The sequence below is a fragment of the Osmia bicornis genome, chromosome 4 (genome assembly GCF_907164935.1).
Source record: "Osmia bicornis bicornis chromosome 4, iOsmBic2.1, whole genome shotgun sequence".
In the NCBI taxonomy this organism is placed as follows: domain Eukaryota; kingdom Metazoa; phylum Arthropoda; class Insecta; order Hymenoptera; family Megachilidae; genus Osmia; species Osmia bicornis.
The window spans coordinates 3452042-3471242 of NC_060219.1; the positions used below are offsets into that span (position 1 = coordinate 3452042).

General features: G+C 39.1%; 1 protein-coding gene across 2 annotated transcripts in view; it reads right to left on the reverse strand.

Moving 5' to 3' along the window:
* The window catches only part of LOC114872988 (leucine-rich repeat-containing protein 24), a 218701-nt gene that overhangs the window by 139466 nt on the left and 60034 nt on the right, over window positions 1-19201 (reverse strand). For both annotated transcript variants that reach the window (XM_029180839.2, XM_046285354.1), the window contains one exon: window positions 10717-10783. The gene's annotated coding sequence lies outside the window, so the exon portion shown is untranslated. The remainder of the gene's footprint in view (window positions 1-10716; window positions 10784-19201) is intronic.

Genomic DNA, 19201 nt, shown 5'->3' on the forward strand with positions numbered 1-19201 from the left:
GATAAAATAGGAACTGAAACCGGGCCGAGCAAATTTTACCCACTGTCGAGGACTAGTAGGTATTCAATTAACTTCGATAAAATATTTAGAGGATACGGAATAAGTATCATGTTGTTTGCGGATGGAGGATCGATAAGTGTCGAAAATCGCTGCAACGGTGATAATCGAGCCTTCGGTTTTACCCAAATATGCATCGTTTGCATTCTACCTCGCGACACGAGCGTTCTTCGTTAACAGACTGTGTTATCCCGATCGATGGCATCGTTAAACACTGCACGCAGGTTAAACATGCAACAGTATGAAATCGGGATTACGCTGCTTTCGCAGGAAGCACATACTCGAGAATCGCGTAGTAATACCCTGGCCTCAACGATTAGAGCTTACGAGCTTGCACTGCTCTTGTCTGCTTCTCTCTTCTTCCTCCCCTATTTCTCTTATCCTGCCTCTCTATCGCTCCAACCCTCTACTGTCTTCACGTCGATATGCATATAGTAAATTCATATTCTCCGAATTTACGCTATTTACACAACAGAACACGAATGCTCTTTCTACCTGTCCCACTTGAAAATAAATTCCAAAGATAGATTTTAGATGAACAATAACAGCGCTGAATTTAATAGAAATCAAATTACTAATTGGAGTGGATTTTCTTTGAAATTGGTAATTGAAATAATATTTAGTCAGGATGAAAGGTACTAATTAGGAAACGCTTGATGAAGATTATAAGCCTTTTTGTAATGTTAGAACGACGTTACGCAGCCTGTTAAGAGGAGCACCAACAAGTTGCTCGTATAATGTTATTTAGCTACAAGCAGGAGCGTGTCCAGGGTTTCGAGTTAATTGAGGTCGTGCGAGTTGCGGCTTCCATCAGTTAAGACGCAATTGATGGCCAATACGGTGGTTGAAATGCAAATAACCGACTTAGCGTTAACTAACTCGCAAGAAGCTCTTTACACTAAACGAGTAACGTCCATTGCTTTCTAATCAGAAACTTACAACGATTCAAAGCGTGAACGCACAAAACAGTAACCATTACTCTAATGGAAATGCAGTGGTCAGTTTCAACTGAAAGCGTCAACGATTATTCGGAAACGAATAGTTAGTTTGGGAAGTTTTAACCGCATGAACGAATATGCGGGTAATGAGTGTCTCGGTGTTCCAATTTCGAAAACGCAAACGCAACATATATCACGTCACGTCGATTGATCAAACTGTGCCATGATGAACGGTGACGCGTAACCTTCTTTTTGCTTAAAAAAACCGCAAAGATAAATCTGTCAAAATCGCACTTTTAGTTGGAATTTTTGCAGGAGATATTTCTGCACGTAACTTTGTATAAAATTTTGTAAGAAAGGAAACTGAAGAGGGTAAGCAGATTAATACTGATCTCCTTAGAAACTGTGTTCAAATTCATCAACACTAGACACTCGATATTTTTAGTAAAACTTGGAAACTCTTACATAAAAATTCTAAGCATATTAATAAAGAAAACCGTTCTTCGTCTCTGACAAAGTATCAAGTGGGCAAAATATATTACTCGCCGAAATTGCGGACAACGGTGAATTTAGAGGATAAAAATGTGTAGGTGGCTCGTGAAGATGGCAAGCTAGAAAGTATCGGGGCCAACGGGGAATAAAGGATAAAAGCGGAATAATGTAATGCACGGAATGATCGTTAGCGACGTCGAAACGTCTGCTGTCGAGAGGTGAAGCTTTATTACCGTCGAAATGGATTTTTCGCGGCCAGACGTGGAAAAGTGATTGCGACACAACGCGGTCCACACGCGTCTCAGACACGCCACTCGTGGAATTGCAGCTTCCAAATTGAGAAAAATATTTTCCACCGTTGCATGTCGAAACGAAACGTTTTGTTCGAAGCAGTGCTCGTTAATTTGCTCGACGCTCTTGCAACAGCTTCAGGTTCTTTTTTACGAAGACGCCTTTAATTTAAATTCTACAGTGAGCAGAAAATCAACGCGTGTTGTAGAGGCGCGACATAACCAGAGTTCATTAATCGACGGATAAAAAAATTAACGAAAAAACGCAGAAGGGGCGCCCATTATTCCAATTCTTCGAGCGTTTTAATTTATTTTCGAACTCAAGAATTGAACAACGAAAATCGTTCAGCTTTTTTTTTTCACTTACAAATATGAAATTTTAATTGATTTTTCAAAGAATTTCATATTTCTTGAATTCGTATGAATTCAACGACTAACTCTTGTTGACTGTCGAATAATATAATAAAAACCGCTGAAGAAACGTCCATTATTTCAGTCTTCGAATGGTTTTCGTTTATTTTCGGGAGAAAGAATGGAGCAACGGGAAGCAGCTGATGGAAAGACAGCCGCGAAAGCAATATAATAGAGACCAGCCGAAGAAACAAAGTGTCATGGGGAGGATGATTTCAGGCTCGTGGCAGCTTGGACGTACGTGCTATGGCGCTCAATATTGCGTCGGGGTTATTGCGAGAAAGGTGGAAACCGCAGGTTACGGCCAGAAGCAGCAGAAACTTCCCTGGACCGCAATAAATAGAGATATCCGGCAAATATCGAGATCCTTCCAGTCGTCGAACCCATATGTTCGCTCTGAATCGAGCAATTTAGAAATGCAAGAGGACGATCATGATCGGATTTATGGCACATTGATACTTATCGTTAGCGATAACCGAAGATACCATAAAAACTTGAATTTTATTTTATACGTGTAATACTATCTTCGCTTTTTAATCGTTTGATAAATTCAAATTCATGATAGTGTTTGTCCAAAAAAACAAATCTACCGATCGAAAGACTATATATCACACGATTGAAAACAACAAAGTTAATAAATCATTGATGCTGGTGTCATGTAGCATGCCATGATAAACTATTCCAGTCTTCTATTCTATATTGCAAACAACGCGAAGTTATTACTGCAACTTTCGGCATTGTAGCAGCAAAATTACCAGCAAAATAGCTTCGTAAGAAGGAGCCTGTTCCAGGCGAATTCGTTGAAGGGAATCTCATCGTATAACGAGAAGTGAACCTTGCAAGATACGACGGGAGATATCTCAAACGTTCGAACATCCACGTATTATATAGTACATAATATCAATGTAACGGAGGTTCCCTGTACATTCGTAATCCGGCGTCAGACAAGCGTGGATGTGTATGTTATCCGGTTCAGTAATCCGGACGTGGCGGATATTACAGGTATCCGCGTCACTGTCATACAACAAAAGATTACATTGTACCGTGCGAAGCATCCCAAGTTCATTGCTTATTTCCCGTTTTGTGAAACTAGAATTTGTATAGCTCTGATAAGAAGGCTCGTTGTAACAAATCGATGAAATACGATACTTTTAATAAAGACCGATGAACGTCGTTGGAAGTAGTTTGCACGCATGCCGATGGTCAGTGTAAACTGTCGCGAATTAGGTTGACCAAGCTAACGATGCATCGAGTGCAACAATGACGACAGCGTTCAAGCACTCAACGGGCGGTGCTAACGAGGTTAGATTATGCCGGTGTGCTGCCAAGCGAACCGATGCGACTCGAATTTCAGACGAACGTATCGATTGTTTTCTACACGGACAGGTGATCGCAAATTGACCGCACGTTGAGCGGTTTAAACGAGTTACCACTGTCTTATTGTTCCTTCAGCTGGTTGAAATTGACCCACCTTATCGTATAATACGTACTGAGTAATTGAAACGTTTGGAACCCTTTAACTTTGCAGTGAGTCGTTCATATCGCAGTAGTCGTACATGCTCATAAGTCAGCCGTGTTAATAAGAAATTGCAGCGATATTATAATCTAATTCTAAGTTTCAATGGAAACGCTTTTGATTTTGGAGTAATTTCAATGTTGACCTGAATATTGTCTGATCGAATCGAGTGGTCTCTCTGTACCGCATCGAACAGATGTTAACTATTTACCTGGACCAATCGCTGCTTCTATTCAGTTGTCCCGAACGCTCACCTGCACCTGTCCTCGAATTCAAAGGAAACGAGTGCCCACCTCAATGTGATTGGCATTCAACCACGTCCACCTGGACTCTTTTCTAAACCCTACGTCAAGGGAATCATCCTTAACGGGTATCCAGTAACTCAGAAAAATTGCTATTCAAAATATTTATTTCATCCATGGTGGATGATGACGACCTAAATTCTCGTTGGAAATTATTAAAGCTTTCTGTGAGAATTCTGAATAATTTAATTAAGGAGATTTTGATGATGATAATGAAGGGCATAATAAAAAATTTGAACAATCCGAAGCGTTAATGCTTTCGATGGATAGATGAAAATGGTCAGAAGGTAACAAGAGGATGGGTAAGAGGGCGGCGATAGAGCGAAGAGACGACAGGAAACTCGCTTTGATGTTTAACCATTGCAGCTGCTAGGTATTTCGAGAATTTCCCAGACATTCGGTGGAGCGGTTCTGTAATACAGCTTCGTATGTAACTACAGCGAGAAGGCCCGGTCCGGCAATCCAACCGGTGAGCCAACTTCTGAAGTATTTCGTTCCGGCTTGGTTAACTGCGGCGGAGGCGCAGCCGCGTTACGAGATCGGACCGCACAGCACGTGGTAATTACCACCTCGTGGCTACCTTGCAAATATCATCGTTTCCGGAATCGAGCAAGCCTCTGCGAGCATACTGCCGCAAAATTACAAGTTATTCCTTAATGAAGATCAGCCGATGTTCAGGAAACAAGCTAAACCTTTCAGTTTTTTTAAATCGTAAACTTCATTTGCACGTGCCGACGCATAAACTTTGAATTACAAAATGGTCCCGAAGCTAATTGTATGAAATTTAAATAACGCAATCACGTTCGAGCTAAGAAGCTTCCTTGTGGGAGTTAATTATTCTCCACGTCGAGCAAATAATTCGTTACTTTTAGACGTAAATTGCTAGAAACTGCAAGAGACACTAATTGGGAGGCGAAGAGAAATTTCGGGCCGGAAACGAAATTAACAGTGCTTCGTGGAATACTTGAATCTCATAATGACGCGGAAAGCTGCGAATCAAACGTCCGCTTTTACGCACCTTGTATGTTTTTCGTCAACCTTTTGAACCGAACTCATCGTGATATTGCAGTTTCGGGAATAATCGAACGTTTCCAACGTTAAAAGCGGCACTGGTGTTGGTCGAGGCCAATGAAAAACCGGAAACGCGAATGCGAGGCGGTAGTAAAGCGAACGAATTCAAGGAAAATGATGCACTGTATTGTGCGTGTAACGTTCCCTCGGAAACGAAAGCGTTATTCGGCGAATAATGTTACTTTCCGGCGAATACTGGGACCAGACTGTTAATTTTCTGAATGCATTTCACTGTTGACCCCCTATTTCGAGCCGCAAATTCATGTCATCGACGGTCATTATCGCTTGTGTATACTACGATTCATGTGCGTTACAATTTTCAGTGATGCGAACGCGTTAAATGCAGTATGGGTCAAAGTTGTACATAGAAAATTGAAAGATGTGCAATAGATATAAAGACAGGGAAAATTAAGTCAAAATCACGAACATGTGGTACTGGCCCTCGGTGTTAAAGAGCTTAGTTTAATACAGGTAACTATGTTGACATACGAAATGGGAGTTCAAATATAAAAATGATAATATAATAGCTTGGTACAAGATAACTGAATTGATTGAAATACTAAAGCAAATACAGCCACGTCATACCGTGCTCTGCTATGGTATCCTTTCGTTTTGAAACCCTATTATCCCCGGTCTCTATTTTCTCTCACAAGATTCAATTAGAGCACGAGATAATTACGTGGCGTTGTATTTGATAAGAATTGACGGTAAAACCTGTCATTGTTTTCCATTAGAAACGCCGAAGAAAGGAGTTTTGCGGTAGAAAGTACACCAGAAACGATTCCTGTTTTTCTACAGGGAAAACAAAGAAACGACGCGAAAGATTAGAGATACATACGCGGAAAATAATTTGAACTAGGATAATTGTATGCAAATGATACGAAGCCGCAAGCCGTAAGACAGCCAACACGAAATTGAAACCGTGCGAAAGGCGTGTGCGGGTGCTGTTCGTGTTTGGCCAAGGACCGGAAATTGCGAAGCCACTGTTTTCCTAATTTCGGACACGAATGAAAGCACCAGCCGACGACTAATACAAACGATTCTCTTCTCTTCATAAATAATATAAGCTGTCTGCAAACACGTGGACAAGCCGATTTAATGAAGTTGACGAACATCCTTTCGAATGCGACAATTTCTCTGAAACTCACTGGTCCATTTTGTTTCGCGTTCACATTAATAACGTACGATATTTCCGGTTAATCTCACGACACTGTTATGTATTTCAAAATATTAGCAACATAATAATTCGAGCTTACTGAAAGTATTAGGGCAACTATAAAGAGGAAACTTGGAAATAGTGCTGACATAACTAAATAAATAATACTTGCTATTAAACGGCAACAAATTAAAAATATTTGACAAAACAATTGTTCGTTTAATATAAATTAATCAATCCATTAATATGGAACTAAAGTAGGAAATATCAAACGTACCTATAATAAATAAATCGTGCATACCCTACGTAGCGAGACACGAATGATTTTGTATTAATGCTAATGACACAACAGTAATTGCAATAATACGAACATGTAATAATATTTAACATTTCTATTTCATTTGTATACCTGTATCATAATATATGCAGATTAATTGCACGATCGCGTAACGTTTGTGTAATTAAAACGGAATTTAATTTCAATTGAAAACCAAGCCAGAAGAGATGCAGCACTTGAAAATACCCGGTATTAGTTATCAGCGCGGAAACGCGAATAAGATGAGCATAATTATCTTGGAGTGAATGGCTAAGAAACACCGTGGAAAATAAGAACGCTCTCGTTCTTTGATATTAATGAGCGTTCGCAATGAAGTCGTCTAATTTGAGAGACGATCTATCATCGCGGCAATTTCTGCCAATTATTCCATCGAATCCGGCTACCCTTTGAAGCTGACACAGACCAACGAACGCAAAACATTCGAAATTCACGGTGAATTAATATAAAAATAAATTTGTGTATTTTCTGGGAATACTTTCGTTACATTGGAGCTAATGAGCAATTTGAAAACTTTATGAATGTTTTGTTTGAAGCAGTAAACATCAAGTAGCACGGAGGAAATAAGCAAAACAGCCTCCCAGTTCATTGGACATCGACTAACAAGAAGAAATCGTAAAGATTCAGCCGGGTCGTTAGAGTGTTAACGAGGATAAATCTCGCAAGCTCGCGACGGAATACCGTCGGACCCTTGCATCCGGCCGGCAAAAAGGGCCAAGCATTCCGGCTTGGTTTCCTGCATTCCAGCACGCTTGCATTTCACGCTGTCCATGTAAATCTCCGCGCGGTACGTTCTTATCTTCGCGCGGATATAAAGCCGGCCCTAGTTCCGAGCCTCTTTTACGGCGTTAAGGTGACAAAGGGGGGAAAAAGCTCTGGCTAGCAGGAAGGGTATAAGGACGTCCAAAGCGCGCCATTTATTCCCTGGCTACCGCTCAGCAAGTGGCTGCAACTCGCACACGCACATACATAGAACCACCCTGTTACTACCTTTTGCCTTTTCCACCGGCAGTTTTCATACAGGCTGGCAATCTACGGCAATGTGTCGCAAGTGCTGAGGCTACGCGAAAATCCCATAGAAGCGTGTAACACATTGCCGCTGAAGCTGTTTCGAAAACGAGCGAAAGAGAGGAGAGAGAATTCAGATTAAGTGGAATAAATCAATAGCAAACGCGCCATCGGATATTAAAGCGTCACCATAAGATAGGAGCTCGAGGATTTTATTTCTACTTTCCTCTGCTAATATTTATTCAATTACCTTAACACCCTTCTGTGTCTCTTACAGGTGGAAGAAAATCGCGAAGCGAGCAACAGAGAATTATTATTAGCCCGACGGCTCGCTGATGTCGTCGTGAATGTGAAGGCAGAGCCATGCAATTTGCACTTGCTACCGTCAACGCGGACTGCGCTCTACAGCCGCTTTATTAAACTCGCGGAAACTGTTTCGCTTAAAATTACATCCGGATTAGGCGAAGCTAAGTGCTGGCTGGCCGGGATCAGAATGCATACGCCTGGTCGCGCTACTTGCTTGCCGTCGACACGAGAGCAACGATTTTGTTACCCGTTTAATTATATCTCTTTACTGTTAAATTCGCGTGCTACTTTTTGGCGGAAAAAATATTATTTATTTTCTAATTATTATTTTATTATTATTTTCTAAAGTATCGATCAACATCGGAATCACAGCTGCAGACGGTTTAATTTAATGATACAATGAAAGGAATAAATAGAAACCGGATTCTGAATATTAGCAGTTAGAAGGCGGATGTTCGGTTCTTTAAAAATAGAAAGTAGATAATATGTCTAAAAAGTTGAAAGCATAGAATGCTAGATACTCCACGAATCAGTGTAATATCTTGAATGTCCTCGGAATGATATATGGCCGAAGACTCGATATGACGACCGGGCGATTATTTACAGCCAATCAGAGGTAGAAACCTATCTGACGGGCAGACGCATAAACGCTCGCAGATCGCATCGAATGACACGAATGATAATCGAACTGACGAAGGATGATTGGTACATATATAGAATGATGTTTAACTTCGCTAGAGGGAAACTGAATATTATTTCCGATAAAAGAAATTTCCCCTAAACGTTATCCCTAGCTCACCATTTTATTCGATAACAGATTAATCTTCTTTCAAAAATTAAACAAATTTCGATCTATAAAAATTTGTCGATTTCAGGAATCAGATTCGAAGAGAAATTTGCATGATAAATGCTATAAAGTGTATGTGGAATACCTCTCGGGTTAATTCATTTCAAGACGGTTTGTGTACCTTGAGAATTGAAACATTAGCAGAGATGCTGGATATTATTGCTTTGTCTGGAACAGTCCTAACTCAGTATTTACGATGCATAGTTTGGGTTCTCATAACTGCTGGTGTTATGTAAATGTATTACCTCAACGCGTTACATATGGAGTGTACATCGTGATACCATTGTTAAGGACATTCTATGTATAATACAATTCTATGCAACAATTCTACATTCGTCAAAATTTGTCATAATCTTTAAAAACTGACCACACCGATCATTGGTATAAATTGACCTAACGCAAAAGTAATAAAAACGAGGCTTGGCCACGTGTCGAAATCGTGGCTGTCGTTTCGTGACAAGCATTCGATAGGATTCAAGGTTAATTTCGGAAATTTTAGATAACCAGCGACACGGTTACCTGGAAATAAAGCGGAAAAAAGCGCAGCAGCTTTTTTCGACGTTATCAACGATGGAATTAACGTGTATAGCGTGTACCTGGGTTCCGAGTACACACGGCTCGTACCGGGATGCGTTAATATCGTTAATTAAAACCGCTAAGCCAGCGTCGTTAGTCGCGTGTCAGCCGCGATAACTTCGAGACGACACGTAGAACAGTCCGCTACTAAAATCAAGAGAGCAAACGAGGCGAATTTTTATTTAAAAAAGAAGAACAAAAATCATAATCGCTTTGCCAACGTTATCAGAAAAGTTGTTTCTACACGTAAACGTCGCTTTTACTGGATTTTGAACGTGAAACCGTGAGTTCGTTTCCAATTACGACGAATTTATGCAAAACACTCCTGGCTAACTACTTTCGTTTAACATTTAAACAACGAAACATACGCGATTTATTAAAAAAAAAAGAAAGAACAGATTTGGGTTAACACCTTCTATTATTCCGTTTTGATAATATAATCAATCATAATTTGACTCATAATGTTGGCTCACCATATGATTTTCCTAAGCGCAAAAGCTTGTTGGTGTAACAATAACATGATTTATCCCGATAATACGTAGGATCAAGAGCAAATACCTAGAATTTACTTTCATTTTCTAGTCGCTTGGAATGAACGTTCGTACAGTGCGACAAGATTCAGTGTCAATTCGATGGCCTAACAATATTTATTTAGCCTGTATCGATTTCGTTGGCATGATATTGGTTTCCCGTACCATGCTTGTATTTCCTCTTTTTTGTCTGTGTCCTCTCTCTTCACTTCTTTTTTTGTTTTTCACTGAATAAACTCACCCCTCGTTTTCGAACCTTTCGATTGTTGATTCTTTCTCGTTGGATTAAAAATCGCTCTACTTTCGAGACAAACTAATTTACAAACACTAGAGGAAAAAAAAACGTGTCTAATAAAAAGAAAAGAAAGAACATGATTTTCATGTTATCGAATGAAAGGATGAGAACTGTTTCCGCGTGCACAATGCTATTTCCGGCAGAATGATGGATTCAATTTTCGATAGAGATTCAGTTGATTGGATAGATACAATATTATGTTCCGGAACCGATACCATACAAAAAAAGCTGGCGAGTGGTCCAGCAACTGGTTCTCCTTCTGTCAGCCAATTTTGATTTTGGTTTTCACTGTTCGTTGCATTCTATTAACGTATCAAAATATTTATTCAATATAATTTCAAAAATTAGCTTCCAGCCAATTCTTTTCTGCATTAAATTATTCCCTTTTTCCGGATGTAATTGAAATCTGAATCGAATCGAATTTCATTTCATTTCATTTCATTAAATTTAACGTAAATTTTATATTCAGCATTTTCGAAGTCTGGTGTTACCTGTTCATGACTTCAATAATAAACTAAACGTGTCTAAATACAATTATAACCGGGCTTCGCTCTCTATTAGTGTAAATGTGTTAATGATTAACTCACCTCACGATACATCGCTTCGAAGTGGACGAGCGCGTGCGTTACAACGTTCGAGATCTCGTGAAAACACCTGAAAAAAAAAAAGAATCAAATTAATACAGAGTTTACAACTAAATACGCATGGGAATCGATAACACGCTGATTGGCACGAGTTGTTCGAGTTCACCGTGTAATTACGAGGTTCGTTTACGCAAGACCGTTTTTCCGCCCTGCATAATTAATCATTTGCACGGACGATATCCTGTTTTTACTCGACACTCGATACATGGATTCCTATATGAATTTTTATCGTCTGTTTTCCATTTCATTTAGTGCCCAAACGACGAATATGAATCAATGGTTGATATAGTAAAATTAAAAAAAATTAAAAATTCCAGAGAATTTTCGAAATTTCATATATCACTTCCTCGCTACGCTTTCCACATATTCTTCTTTCATTTTTATTAAAAAATAATGCGTTTTATTTGTTACTCCATATTACCATAGGTTCACAATTTTATTTGACTCAATTTAGAACTTAATTGGGACAGATTTTTGTAGGATATGAAAATTTTAGATGGACAGCAGGAATTATTAGAATTTATATTTCCAGTGTACATGGATTTATTATAAAGTCTTCTTAATGACTTTTATATTGAATTTCAGTGTTTATGCATATTTACGATATGCAAAGAAATGATTCGCTATGAAAAGACTTTATTTTGTTCTTCTATGATATCTATGATACAAAACCGTAATATGAACTACTACGCGATTCACAAACAAAGCTCTTTTAACGTTTTTCCTTTGGTACAATCCGTATTTTCCGTTGCCTTTGAGAAACTTTCTTCTTTCTTTCCGTGAAGATAAAAGAATAATGTTACGGTTGAATAAAGAATTGAAGAAGTATATATTATGTTTCATGAAGTTTTAAATAAGCAAGAGAAATCTTTCGATTTCACACAATTTCATCGTTTTAACCTAGACGTAATAGATTTACTTTGAAAGCTACTATGTTTTATATTTTATACTTTCACTGGTGCACTTCAAGAAGCTTGCAAATTTCGTATCAACGTTTCAACCGTAGCGTTTGAGAGGTCGGTATTTCTACCGGTCCGAAAAAGGAAAAGGTACAAAGTAGAACAGACAACGTAGCAGCATTAAGAGAATTTTTAAAGAGGAAGTATGTCTGTGATGTTCAGAAATTAGGTTTCTGGGAACGCGTGAGTACGCTAAAATGCACGGCTGGTGTGCGCATTCGTTTGGGGCTGTACTTTCTTAAGGGTGAACGGCAGAAGGGAATTTTAAGAAAGAGCATTACCGAGTAGAGTATACTTAGCAAGAGAAAATTTAAGCAAGCAAGAGAATATGAACATTATGTTGTATTCCTTTCCATTACACCTTTACATGTTTATTAACTTCCAGGCGTTGCTTAAAATACTCTTCGCTACCCATCGAAATTTTTACATCTATTTCACAATTCTCCTTTGGAATTTATTTAACATTAAAGTTTGATTCACTGAAATTTCAATCGTTAATATATTAACGAGTGCTTCGAAGATATAAGCTAATATATAGATATAAGATTATAAGCTGATCGTGGGTTATTTCAATGTTTTCTTGCCTGTGGCGTTGCATCTCGTTTGGAGTACTTTCAGGCAAAAGGAAAAAGACATAAAAAGCAACGCAAACTGACTCTCTGTTAGACGATCTATCGTTTCGTGGTTTGGTCGGATGGTCAAGAATGCTTCGTATTTATATACAATGGAAACATTCTTCGCGAGCATCCACCTGGACTGGAACAATGTTTTCCTTCCTATAAAATATAACAAAAGCTACCACACTTTACCTTTGGTATATGTAGATTATTACGATCTCGTTGTTGAGTTACCAAATGTGCCTCAAGCAAAATGTATAAAAACAATTTAAATAACTCTTGGAAAATAGCAAACCAGTCTTTGATATAACATTTTCATTATTAGAAAATCTAGGTTCTAGTTTTGCTGATTTGTTCCAGAGACTAAGTACCGTGCGTCGCCGACGTTCCGGACGGATCCTTGGTATTTACAGGGAAGCATAGTGTGAAAAGTAAGTGGGCGAAGAGAAAAATTTTCTAAGTCCCTATTTTGTATGGTTCTAAATTATTCCAAAATTGAACAAAGATAAAAAATGTGCCAACTATAAATTTTCATTTGGCTCGAATAGGTAGTTGAAATGCAGAGAGTTGAACTTTCCTACGTTTTGACATAGGATCTAAAAAGTATTGATCAGCAGCGCCTCAGCTTTTATCTGATTATGATTCTCAATGGCATAGAGGTGATCAATCAGGGAATTAGTTTCTCTGGTCGAGGAGTTCGTGACAAATTTTCCACGCTCAATATTCCCCTTTCCCTAAATCACGATATCCTTATCAAATCTTGGAGAGAATAGCTTTTATAATATGAAAAGGGCTTTGCTAAAGGTCACTGTAGAAACTTTCGCGTTACAACATTAATCGTTTCGTTTCGGTATTTTAACGATGCCAGATAAAAATCTCACAATACCTACAAAGATATTTAATACAACTTAGTATCGATTTCGATATTAAATTCAATGAACAGAAACAATAAAGCGAAGTTTGCACACGCATTTGTTCCACTTAATTAGTGTTTCAACAATTTTTATTGTATACTTATCGTTAGTTAATATTTATATTTCTCTTTGACAGAATATTTACAATGCTCGGACATAAATTATTTCTGTTCGAACGAGAAATAACAACATTTCCCGTAATTATAAAAATATACGGTAATTGTCTTTTGTAACATAATCAACGGGAGAAAAGTATGGTCCTCGTACAAGTTATGAAATTAAGGACTAGGTAGAGAACGAAACGGAATAAATTCCATTTAATTTCAGTTACAGCAATGAATTCTTCTTTCAAACTTTCCAAATGCAACCTACCTGAGGTACAAGCAACTAACAATAAATTACCAGCAGTAAAAGAAGAATTATACGGTTAAACTTTTTCGATAATGCTCGCACGATAGACCTCGAGTCTCGTGTTTAATCGCAGCGTTGAATCGTCACCGGAAACGGTGCACTCGGACCACGGACGATTTATATTCCAATTCGGTGGAGGCTGAAAAATTTCGGAACGAGTTATGCTGTGCGATCGCGACGCATCCAGGGTCATACGTCTTCTGACGTAGCCGAGGGTAGGCAACTCGAACTACCCTCTTGCTACACGAGAAGACATATAGGCGTGTCGTGTAGATGGGCAGCTTGCCAACGGCCTATAACGCTGATGCGAAACCGAAAAAGAACCATGCATCATCGGTGACTCGATAGTAATGCGTGAGTGGACGATCTTTGACTTCTCGATCGTCGATATCAACGTTCTTTCAAATCGAAAGGGAAATATAAGAAATGCTAATGTTAACGATAATTTAATACCGCTCTTGGATCAACCACCTTCCCGGAAGGAACACCGCGACCTCAAACACTCATACTCGTCTCTCGACTCAACGCCTCCGTTCAATTACGATCGCAGGCTGACGATTGTGAAAATGATGTCAACGAGTTCAGATCCAGGAGCACACGGGGGTGCCGTTAAAAAGGACAATGAAAAATAAAAGCGAGGTGAACGAACGACTTTCCATTATCGATCGTGCCGACAACAAGAGTGCACGAGAGAGGACTAGGACTGGGTTAGGGAAGTTTCCCGCACAGTTAACTCTCGTAAATTATGCGGATGTAAATGAGAAAGGGGGAAAAAACGAATGATATCGAGTCAGGTTCAACCATCCCCCTATAATTTCGATATCTGTTCGTGGCAATAATTTGTTGCCTGATGAGGAATCAGAGGTCGAGCGAAAAAAAATGTTACAGTCAATATATATTAGAAAACAAAAATGTCATTATTTTTAGGATGACGTGATATAATAAAAGATGAACGAATGTGCAAATTCGATGGCGATCGCTGGCGCCAGGTGGTCCAAGGAGACGTACAATTCTCATAAACGAGGACGCAACCACCCTGGGCTAAAGGGATATGGCGGGAAAGGTGGTTGCAGCTGTGGCTGCCCCGACCGTCGAGTGGATCATCTGTTCTTCTCTGGTGTGATAACGAGCACGAAGAGGAAAGCGGGTCACGATGCCCTTAGAAGTTAAACGTAACGACCGCTGTACTGATGAATTACGCGCTCGGATTAATTCCACGAACAATCGACGTATTTTGTAAAGAATGGCCAGCAGAAGCTGAATTGTGAATAAGACGTAACGAAGGTGCGAAGTGGAATCAGTTTGAGCTTTACTACCTAGACTTAGAAATGAGGATGCTCCAAGAGATTGCAACTACTAGAGTGCAACAGGAATTGTGGTCTCTCCTTGGGTTAACCCTTGAACCATGGATCGGTCATGATGCAAACTTGTGAAACGTTCATTTCAAACTATTCTAATTTTAGTAATAGTCCGGATTACTCGGAAATTAATAACAATTAATGTGAAAGTAAAAATGAATTTGTGTTAAACATTAGATTCCTAAAAGAAATCGGTATGAAGAGCGTTCAAGGTGGGTACACAGCTGTTAAATAAAAAACGAACGATCCCGGAGTTTGAAGGAAAGTTTCCCCGTTACAGGTTTGTAATATTGTTTTAAAATTGAAAATTAAATCTTAATTCCCCCTCTTGGAATCAACTTATTCCCGCATCGGGAACTCGGTGAACAGCCCCAGGAACGAAAGAAACAATTTCACAACTCCGAACTTTGGCGTTTGTTCCTCACCGGATTTTCTCTCTTTCGCTTTTAATTTTTCCGCTCGGATTTCGTCGGGCGCAACACAGTTGCTTCGCAATTTTTCTTTCCCAAACTTTCCGTCGTAACCAGAAGAACAAAGCTTGTTCGGTGTCTGAAACGCAACCCTTGTAAACAGCACGTTCATCGAAACTTCATTGTATATCGTTTCTGTACAATCTTCATTTACAATTACAAATATATTTGTACGTTAATGTTTCCTAATTATGATGGTGTACAGCATAAGTGTTTCTCATAAGTCGACACTTTGTAAACAGGTACGTAAAGGTATAAACTCGTTCTATTTAGTCGTGACACATAACATTTGTTGTAAAAACCGTAGGCGAATGGTGTAGGGACAGAGAACAAGGTTCTTACGGTGGCTCGTAACGTCTTCCCATTAACGTATTCCTCGGAACGATCCGTGGAAAACTGTGGAGGAAAGCGAGGCCATCGTATCGAAACTCCCGCAAAACTTGTCGCGTTGGATACCCCAAATGGCGTGCTAAAGCTTTTCGTTGGTCGGTTGTTTCTATGTTAACGTTACTACCACCCCGCCGGTAACGGGTCTCAGGTGAATCTAAACGAAATCACCGATCATCGTCTCACGGTTCCCAGGAACGAGCAATTCTTCGCTCCTACTAGCGATAATTAGAGTACTTTCATACTCGGGCGGCAATAATCGTAATCCTCTTCCACTGTTTCCATTATTAGCGTTGTATTGTTATGCAGCGCAGTACGCTACATCGAATTAGTTACAGCGAAATTGGTTCTAAAATTTCGTTTGTTAACAACAAAGTTAGCACAGCTTACAATATGATCCTTTGTAAGGTATTTATGTTAAATACCTATGTCAAAGAATAGTTATTTGAATACGATGATCTCATTATTTCGACGTTCCTTAATTAGGTACTTTTATATTTCTTACAGTTGACTTTCATCTTGATGTTCTTTAACTAGGTTACTTCGATGCTGTCACAGAGCAGTCTTTGTTCATCATAATAGAGCTTCTATGCGATTCATCTTTCCCATTTAACTGAAAAGCAAGTTACGTAATCATTTTACGGAATAAGTTTAGAGTACGATGCACTTACGGCTTCATATTTCTTTATTCACAATCGTGTGCTAATTAGCTTGGCATTTTCCACAACCTTGCTACGTTTCAATAGAACATTTGCGCCTGTTCGAAATAATTGGAGAATTTATTTAAGAAATTTTCTACTAAAATATAGTCCACTTTATACAAAATAAGATTACTTTCTTGTTTCTTCTTAATTATTCGATCATATCTGATCGGTTTCGTGATGTCAATCAGCAGTGAATCTCGTGGTAATAAACACGTTACATCATTGGATCGTGGTAAATAATTTCTCATTAATTTTTCGTCCAAAGCTCGTGAGTGATTTCGCGATTCAGAAATAATTGCTGCAATGGTCGCTCGTGAGGAAACAAATCCAACAGAGAATACGCGATAAAAAGCCTCGATTTCCGGGGTAGCGGAACTTCCTCGTCGGGAAACGGAATTCACGGGGCGGAACGAGTATCGACAAGTCGAGGTTCCTATCGCAGCATAACCGAATCACAGTATATAAGCGATGAAAAAGGAGAAAAGTGAAACTGGGCGACTGCGAATCCCGTTGGCGAACGGTCAGAAAATGAGAATACCGGGATACAAAGTGAAAGTAATTAAACGAACATTGCTGGACCGCCAGCGAGAAGAACGACGAAAAAACAAATGAAAGGAGGACAAAATTGAACAACGATCGATCGAAAACGAAATATCCGATTCCGAGTCTCAGGGTGTAAGCTTGTAAAACACCGAAAGACCCGTAAATCCAACCGAAGAATGCAAACTTTTCGAATTCCCTTAGCTCAGAAAGGATAAGTTAAAGGAGTAAGACGTTACACCAAGAAACTCGCGGTTTTCCTACGCGTCAATTATTCTCTTTGTGGCCAACTTTTCGCATTATTGTTACAAGATACGAGCAATTCGCTGCTCCGAGTTTGCGAGCTTCTTTCGTCGACGAACGTCTTTATGGGGCAAGTATACAGGGACACGGGAACCCATGGTATTATGGTCGCCGCTAAAGAGAAGAGTTTTCAACCTTTCCTTGACAAACTTTGCTCTTCATTGCTCTGTTTCTGTTTTAACCTCTTTAACGAAAAATTTATTAAACTCCCAGTAAACATTATTATTTAATACTTTGATAGTTAATGCCATTTGCTCGTGACTTTTGCGTTCAAACATTTACGGGATTCTTTATGTTAAAAATATGAATTAATGTAGTTAAATATAATAAAGAAAATTCAACGATAGATATATGCGCAGAAATTCTTGGGAAGCTTAACCTTGTTTCCCGCTCGACAAATCGGTATGCTGGTATTAAAACGAGCCACCGATCTCGCGTTTTTGCATTCTCAAGCTTTTTCCGGATATTCCTTCCTCTGTGAGATCCGATGAGAAGGATGGAGGTAATATAACGTGAAGATTGTAAATCTCAACGAATTTCAGAGAGCTGGAAAGTTAGGCTTTTATTTTACATGCTGAAAACGGCCTCATACTTTTTAATTAATGATGAGCTAGATTTGTCATAATACTATAAATATTATAATAAATACGTTCGTTTCATTTACAACCAAGAAATTAGTGTATCCATATATTAATTAAAATCAAAGAAAGATAAAACTTTCAAATTATAGGATGCGTATTTTCTAACCTTCTTCTACAGTGACAGCCAAATAGGCACGATCAATTGTAAGATCGTGATGACCTAGATAGTTTCAATCAGTTGTAAGATCATAATGACCTAGATAGTCAAAATCAATTGTAAAATCTTGATGTCCCACATAGTAACAATCAATTGTAATGTACATTGATGATCACTTCCAATGCTTCGATCAATGAGTCATCTGACCTCAAATTAGCTAACTACAATGTTAACAAAATATTGATACTGAAAACAGGAAGAGTACAATTGATTCTAATCCGTTCAAAGTGAAAATATTCAGAGATGTAGCTCGCAACGATGGCAATAGATCCCAATTTCAATTGGTGCAATTCGTTTCACGTGCAATTAACTTTCCATCGCTTCGGTTTGAATCGTCGCTTTTTAGCCTTAGCTTCAGGAATACAGTTCGAACGAACGGGACATCGTGTTACGGACGCGTTACACCGGGGTAATCTTTCATTTTGCCAGATTCTATCGCGCGTCAAGTAACACCAGAGAAATATCCCCCAGACTTTGCGTTATTGCGCAGGCAAAATCCAATAGCGTCATACATCGCTGCTTGACAGGCTTTTCAAGGAGCGGGCCAATTTTATTCCGACTAATAAATCACCTCGGGAAAAAATAGAGAAAGGAAAACTGATCACGCTGGATAACGAAAGATCGAAGAACCCATTTTGACTTTGCTCGGTTCGATTCTGTTCTAGCAAAATGGTACTCGCCACCGGATAGTATGAGGGGTTGATGGTGCAATTACAATAAACTTTCCCTACAGTACCTTTTAAATTCTAGAAAAAGTACTAACGACCAAAGAATCGTTCCAACAGCGTCGCTTTTTCCGGCTGAACAGATGAGATCCTTGACAGTTCCGCTCGCTTCCTCGTGCAGTCATAGATACACGGTAAATTAGATCGAGCAGGTGTTACGTTCGAGCGTAAAACTCGTCTTGCACGTGTCGCTTTTTACACGATGCTTAAGATAAGGGAACTCGTGAAATCGATACTCTCTT